We start from the raw sequence: 8,128 nt of genomic DNA, 5'->3' as shown, positions 1-8,128 counted from the left end.
CCTTCTGTTGCCACAATGCGCGCGCATACGTTCTACGTCATCATTCTGTACAAACACAAAAAGGGTCTATAGGGATCCCATCTGGTCCTGGTGTCTTCCCGCTTCTCATATTCCGCAAGGCTTCCGACATTTCCTTAACAGTTAAATATGTATCCAATTCAGTCTTATCTTGCTCTGTCATAGTTGGGATTTCTAACTGATCTAGGAATTCAGATTGTAACTGAGTATTATCTGGGTATTCTGAACTATAAAGTGATTTGTAGAATATTCTAAAGGAGGAGTTTATTTCAGCTGGATCTACAGTATTGTTTCCGTTATCTAATTTGATTGAGTTTATAGCTCTATCCGATTGCATTTTCTTTATTCTCCATGCAAGAAGCTTGCCAGCTTTGTCACCTTGGTCATAGTAAGATTGCTTTAACCAAAGGAGGTTTGCTGCAATTTTACTAGCAGATAGCTCTTTATACTTAGCTCTCAACAGAAGGAGCTCTTTATGTTTCTCTGGTATATCATTTTGGTATAGGTTTGATATCAAGTTCCAGAGTTTTAATTTGAGCCTCAAGGTTGGTTAACTCTTTATAGTGAGCTTTTGATTTAAAGCTTGTATAGCTAATCATCATGCCCCTAATGAAGGCTTTAAATGCTTCCCATCTTATGCCTGCACTAGTCTGATCTGTGTTCATACAAAAATAATTATCAATATTATTACCAAGAAATTCTACAAATGTTGGGTCTTGTAACCATTTGGTTTGGAGGCGCCACCTAGAAGGACACCAAACAAGCCTCGGTATATGGAGGGTTAATGAGATGGGTGCATGATCGGACAATACTATGCTGTCATAACTGCATTCATTCACATGTGATAATAAGGCCATGGAGATCAGAAAGTAGTCAATACGTGATGACTTCTTATAAGTACCTGAATAACATGAGAAATTTTTTTTTGTAGGATGTAGCTTTCTCCAGACTTTATTTAAATTAAGATCGTTTATGGATTGAAGCAGCACCTTTCTAGCTTGCGGATGAGAAACATCAATGCCTGAGGAGCGATCCTTCTCTGGGTCCAGCACACAGTTATAGTCTCCGCCTATTATATATTGTCCAGGAGTAGAGGATACAGTAAGAAATAAATTCCTAAAAAATGCATGATTATCCTCGTTAGGTCCGTAAACATTGACCAGTGTAATTTGAGTCTCTAATATTTTTCCGTGCAAAATAATGTATCTTCCTGCCGGGTCAATTATTTCATGGCTAAGTCTGAACGGGATTGATTTGTGGACCAAAATAATAACCCCTCTGGCCTGTGAGTTAAATGGGGCTGCAAAGACTTGTCCAGGCTATCTTTTTTTTACTTTAGTAATATCAGTTAAATGGGACTCTTGAATAAAAACGATCTGTGATTTTAGAAGTCTAATTCTGCCTAATACCTGTTTTAGCTTAACAAGCTTGTTCAAATCCTCTCACATTCCAGGATGTGATCTTTATGTCTGTTTTACCTGTCATTTAGTGTGGAGTGAATTGTATAGTTTAACACCACAGGGATATCTCTATTAGCTACTGCTCTTTTATCAAAATAGAGAAACAAAAAGGAAAAGAAAGTAATACCAACAACAGTAGAATAATTATACCATATATACAATAAGCAAGACACCATGAGAATCCCCCCTGAACTTCCCTAAAACCCCCTAGGTAACTAAAGACTTTGGTTACTCTACATGCTTGATCCTCATAGCGAGGAGCAGCGTAGCGCAGAGACGTGGAGACTCCCATACTTCCGTAGGCTCCAGCTTAAACATTTAGACCACTTGCCAATCTTTCAGAACAAGAGAGCAGAGGAATACAAATAAAATAGCCTCTTATTGGATAGAACCATGAACATTCTTTTTTGTTGTTGTTGTAATTAATAATAATAATAGTATATATATATATATATCCATACATACATATATATATCCATATATACATCCATACACAAGATCATCTGTAGTTAGAGAATTAACCGAACAACTATGATCCCGTCACAAACAGACAAACCTCGTTGTAGCAAGTCCATGGTGTCAAAGCCTCTGTTTAGCTAAACGTTCTAGTTTGTCACTGGCGTGGGCCTGGCATCCTTCTGTAGCTTTTGGACAAACTTATCTGCGTCGGGGACCGTGTTGAAGGAGTGTCGCTGTCCGTTGTGTGTTACTACCAAGATAGCCGGGTAGAACATCCCGTTGCGGAGCCCCATGGATTGTAGCTGCTTTTTCACTGCCTCGAAGAGTTTCTGTTGCCGGTGAGTCTCCGCTGAGTGGTCTGGATATAATCTGACGTTGTGATTCTCAAAACGCACTGTTCCTTGTCTCCGGGCTGCTCGCATAGCGTTTTCCTTGTCTCTGTAGTTAAGGAACCTCAAAATTACCGCTCTTGGTTTCGGGTCTTGGCCAGCAGCGATTAGACGTCCTATTCGGTGTGCTCTCTCAATAACGGGCGGTTTGGAAAAAGTGTCGGTGCCCAGGGCTCTAGGTAGCCATTGCTTCAAAAACGCACACACGTCTTGACCCTCATCTTTTTCAGGCAAGCCGATGAGCCTCAGGTTGTTGCGGCGGTCCCTATTTTCATGGTCTTCCACCTTCATTTCCAATGTGGCGCATTTATCCTGTAGCTTTTTGATAGCGCTGTGCATGGAATTTAAGTCGTCCTCGGTCTTTCCAATTCTTTCCTCTGCTTCTGTGATCCTGTTAGCTTGGTGTTGCAGCTCACCCTTGAGTCCGCCTATTCCCTCAAGCACATCGTCAAGTTTCTTTGAAAAGTCGCTTTGCATAGCATGTATGGCGCCGAGGATTTCCACCTTCTCGGCCATTGCCTCTGTGTTTTGGCTAGCGTTAGCTTGCAACGTTGACGTTTTCGATGCTGCAGGGGTCTGTGGATCTGTTTTCTGAGGTCTTCCTGGCATAATGTTGACAGGTAATCTATTGTTTAAGATCATGTGTATTTAAAGGGAGTTGTGGTCTTCTGAATAATTAATTCAATATATTAGCTTCGGAGCCTCATGGAGATGCGTCTCACCAGCACTGCGCCATAACTGGAAGTCAGGTAAGTGTTTTTAAATTACATCCCCCCTCTGTCTAGTGATAAGATGGCAGGAAGGGGGGAGGAGGGGGCAGGGCCAGGCTCACACAGTCACCCCGCTGTCTGATGAAGAAGGAAAGTGGTAACATACATCAATACTATTTTTAATTATTATGTTTATGGTGGGCTTTTCTTTAGGGGCTAAAATAAGATTTGATGTAGCCCCGGTCCACAGCAGGTTTTAGGACACACACACACACACACACACACACACACACACACACACACACACACACACACACACTTTATGCATACTAATGTGATTGAAACATTTTTTATTATACACCATAAGGCGCAACAGTGGGGGCTTTTCACATCAACCCCCTCCTATCGACGGATCTCACACCTACTTGGGATATCACACCTACTTGAGGGGAGGCGGGACTTAGCTCATTTGCATAGTGGGGGGAGGTGTGACCTGTCACTTTTTATGCATACTAATGAGACGAAAGCGGGATGAATATTACTACTAATGTTGCAGACATAAAACAAGCAGAAAGCATAGCTCAGGGCCACAATGGGGGAGGTGATGTGGTCATTCACAACTTCCTGATCAACATCAATCTCGAATAGATGGTCACCTTACACATAGATCACAAAAACAATATGTATTAGTAATTTTTTTTAAATAATAACGTAAACACGCGCCAAATCTTCCATACTCAGTCCAAACACAGGTTATGGTAAGAACAAGCAACAAATACTTTGAAAAGGGATTCTGCATTTAGTTTGTCAGACTTTACATACAAGTGTACTTACATTTAAAGATTTTGGCCCTAATCAACATAGTTCTGAGCACCATTTACAAAACAAAATCAACCAACTCTATACCTTTTCATCACAACAAATCGTCTCATCAGTAAACCTAAGAACAAATGGAGAACATATCTCCAAGCTTGCTGGGATGCAAAAATGATTCAACTACAAACCTCTGATTAGGATGCATGGGGTACAGGGGGGGCTGAGTTAAGCATCCGCGGAGTCCTGTTTTCAGAAAATGAAACAACAAAGACACACATATGAATGTGATGATTTGATGTTTCCAATAGGGATGTACCGAATATTCGGCCACCGGAAATTATCGGCCGAAAATGGTTTAAAAAGGCCCTTTCGGCCGAAAGGGTTTTAGCACCGAAAAAATATCACCGAATGTCAGAGAACAGGGTTACGTTGATCATACATATTTGTCCGGGTGTTTTGATTTCAAGTGGGGGAGTAATCCCGAAGTGGTGAAAGTCTTTGCAGTTACACCCCCTCGAGAAATGTCAGCTGAACACGTTTTACAAATCGCAATACGCGCCTCTCTCTCTCTGATATTTGGAAATATCGCCGCGCTTTTCGCCGCGTTTTGATTACGTCATCACAACAACTTGACTTGGAATGAATGTACTGTATGCATTCAAAATTGCTGAATAAATGTTTTATGGACCCATAATAGTGATTATTATTTAAGTTAAGTTTTGCCATAATCATGTCTTTTTCCATAATCAGGTAGCTGAACAACATTGGTAAAAAACGTATACATGATATATATATATATATATATATATATATATATATTTCTATTAATCATTTTCGGCATTCGATTTTCGGCCAACTGTTTCCTATTTTCGGTATCGGTTTCGGCCAAGAATTTCCCATTCGGTGCACCCCTAGTTTCCAATGTACACAAACACACAGTCAGGCAGGCAAATAGACCATCGACCAGTGTCTGTATCAGAGTTAGCGGCTAACCATAGACAATAATGTTAATAGTAGTTATAAAAAAATATTATTTACACAAACATAATCGATTAATGTTAGAATCAGAATCCTTTTCGGTCAGGGGGGGAAAGTCTGTCCTTACAAGACCTTGTTCTACAGGGACAGAGGAGCTCTGTCGGGATGGAAGTGTATAATTATATGAGGGATTCTCTCCTGGTCGGGAAAATAAATCAAGGATTTGACTGATTTCCTTTTATCTTCGTTTCCAGGAGAGATGGTTTACCAATTTCGATATTATCAGCAGCGCAAAGTGGGGTTTTAAATCCATAAAATGTACCTCATTTTTGCAGAAAGGTGATCAGGGTTTTCCTTGAAGTATCTCACAATGCCACAGATCAGCTGTACTGGACCTTCACCTATCTTCATCCCTTTGGTGTCAAGGAACTTGTTGATGCCCGGTTCTTTTTTGGAAAGCTCCTGTGCCAGCTTGTTTTGTACCGAAAAGCCAAGGAGTCTAGATGCATGATCAAGTAGGTGAGCAGCTTCAAATAGAAATGGCCACTCTTCCTTTAGGACCTTTACATTGGTTCCATCGTTGATGGTTTCACGCTGGATGGGATATGTTTCAGCCATCAGTTTTCGAACAGATGACTCCTAAAGATATGAGGCAACAGTTAATCAAACTAATCAATTCAATCAATAATAAAACAAATGATCAATATAAATACAGATCAATTGATTTCGGGTGAAAATAGCTGATATACAAGCGCACAACGAGTCCCATTGTGAACTTGTAGATGAGTTGTTTTTTGTTAATTATACAAAACCAATTTGAATTGATATACCAAAAATAAATCAAACTCAAATATTAGCTTCTCTGTTACTCAATCAAAAAGTAATCCATACATACACAAGAACATAATGGAAGGTTGCAGCCCTACCTGAGGATCATGGGTTTTGAAGGCACTTTTCAATTCATTTCGTTTTGACAGCAGTTCTGCTCTACTCTCAGTTCCCTCGACAGCAACATCCCACTCCACACATCCATAACGATCGGAATCTCTTGACTTTTTATTCCGCTGAACTTCACCCTCTCCACCCTCTGCTCGCCTCTTTCCTGGGGTTAATGTTCTCTTCATATTTTCAACTCGGTTTTCTAGCTGGGTAAAGAGAGGACCAGAACCATCTTTTGCAAACGGCATATTTCCAAAGGGCTCTGTCTGTTTGAAAGACAGAGGATATTGTCCTACAATGTTCTTGGCAATTTCCATCCGCTTGGATCTACCAGGTCTTCCAGTGTGTTTATGGAGGTAATCATCAACAACGATCCGAACTATCTGTAGTCTTTCTTTCGACTTTACCCATTTCTTTTCACCCAACAAATCCATGAGCTTTGAGGGCATTTTGTGCCATGGTATGGAATATGGCTCACAGGATGGGGAGTGGGCAGATGGGGTATGGGCGGGTGGTGTTGGGGGCAGATCATCACTCTGAAGCAGAGGTGTAGATGTAGGGCCAGGGCTTCTGAACTGTGGTGCAGCTTGTGAATCTATGGATGACATACCCCATAAATTAACCACATCACCAATGATACTAATTCATTAATACACTGGTTTTCAATGTCTGTTGGAGACCACCAGGGGTACAAATGGACAATTAAGGGTCTGTGAATTTATATACAGACAGTATACTGGGTTGGGCAATATATTGATATATCATATGAGATTATTGAATAGGATTTTGTCATATTGTGATACCTGTTGTGTTTTCCTGATTTTAAAGAATGAACTGAACTTACCCAACTGTTAACATAACATAGTCATAAATACATAATAGTGATATTTGATTTTGTCGGTGTTGTCCACCCCTCAGTACTGTGCAGATTAGGCTTACAAATAAAAAAAACTTACCTCCTTGGAAAGCTTTAACGAGTCTTCTGCACTGAACGAGTGGCAGACTGTCCTGAATGTCCGGGGCCTCCACAAGGATCAGGTCATCTTCACATTGAACTCCTAATTCTACCAGTCTAGCCATGAGTGCATCCATCTTATCACTACTGAGCGATGGTATGGCCTTCTTAACCAACTCTTTCACAAGCTCCATATTGGCATGTGTTTAAGAGGAATGAGCAACCTCGCACCTCTCTGGTAAGAAGAAAGTGGATATTAATCATTAAGTTTTTCCAGATTTTGGCAGCTGAACATATCAGACATATTTTCATCAACTTCATAGACTCCAAGCTGAGGAACCCAGCTGGCAGTTTTCCCCCGAAGCAAAAGTAGGACACTCATTTCATTTTTTATAATAATGCTCGCTATTTGTCCTAACTGTAGTTGTCCTTTAGTATATCTCAGTAAGACAAGCATACCATTTCCATATGGCGTGCCTTTAACCTGGACCTTCTCTGTGACAACTGAGTTACTCGAGTCAAGTCCAAATTCTTCAACTGCTGTCCTTATGCTTTGGTCATAGAGCTCAGGATAGAACCTGGTGGAGTCTGGAACTTGAACCTGGGGGTTAAATAAACTACCGCAAGACTGATAGGCCTGAAACAACTGATGTCTATCAGCAAGTGACTTACATTTCTGAAGTTTTGACTTGCCCTAATACACCTTTTAAAATAAGAATGTTTCGATTCAAAGCGCATCGTCCAAGTATGTATGAGTGGGCCAAACTGTAAACTCAAGTGAGCATAGTGAAGCAGATAGTGGTGTTTCGGTCTAAGTTTAACTCTTGGGAATAACTCTTGCCTCGATTCCACATACAGATCCTTCATATAAGCAATCTGCGACTCTGAAAGACAAATTCAACTAGCTCCCTCAGAAGAAGTACCAGTTCCCATACTGCATTGTCAGCATCTTTAATACGGTCATGCACTAAAATAGGCAAGAATCTCAAAAGCCACCTGTTTTGGGCTGCATAGCCTCCAAGCTTTGCTCCTTTAATGGGAATAGCGCTTAACTTGTTGCTGCTTTCACCAGGAAATGATTTGAGTCTGGCATTAAGGACCTCATAACTGAACCACTTTTCTGTTTTGATTAAGAACTGCAAACACATTGCTAAATCAGTCAACCACACGCTCAAACAGGTCAAGTGCAAGACATGGCGGCAGTCCAGGCTGACACACGTGAAAGTGAGACAGTTTGTTGAAAACACTTTCACCGTTAATACCGTGATGCGTTTTCATTTCAGGGTTACTTTCCAGTAACTGCACAGACTCATTATAATCAGAGGGATTTCGATGAGTGAAAACCGTGAGAGGGTTAGAATGAAATTCATTTCTTGTCGCTAAACAGTATCTACAAATATATTC

This window comes from Notothenia rossii (genome assembly GCF_949606895.1).
Source record: "Notothenia rossii genome assembly, chromosome: 9".
Lineage (NCBI taxonomy): Eukaryota > Metazoa > Chordata > Actinopteri > Perciformes > Nototheniidae > Notothenia > Notothenia rossii.
This window is presented reverse-complemented; position numbering follows the sequence as displayed.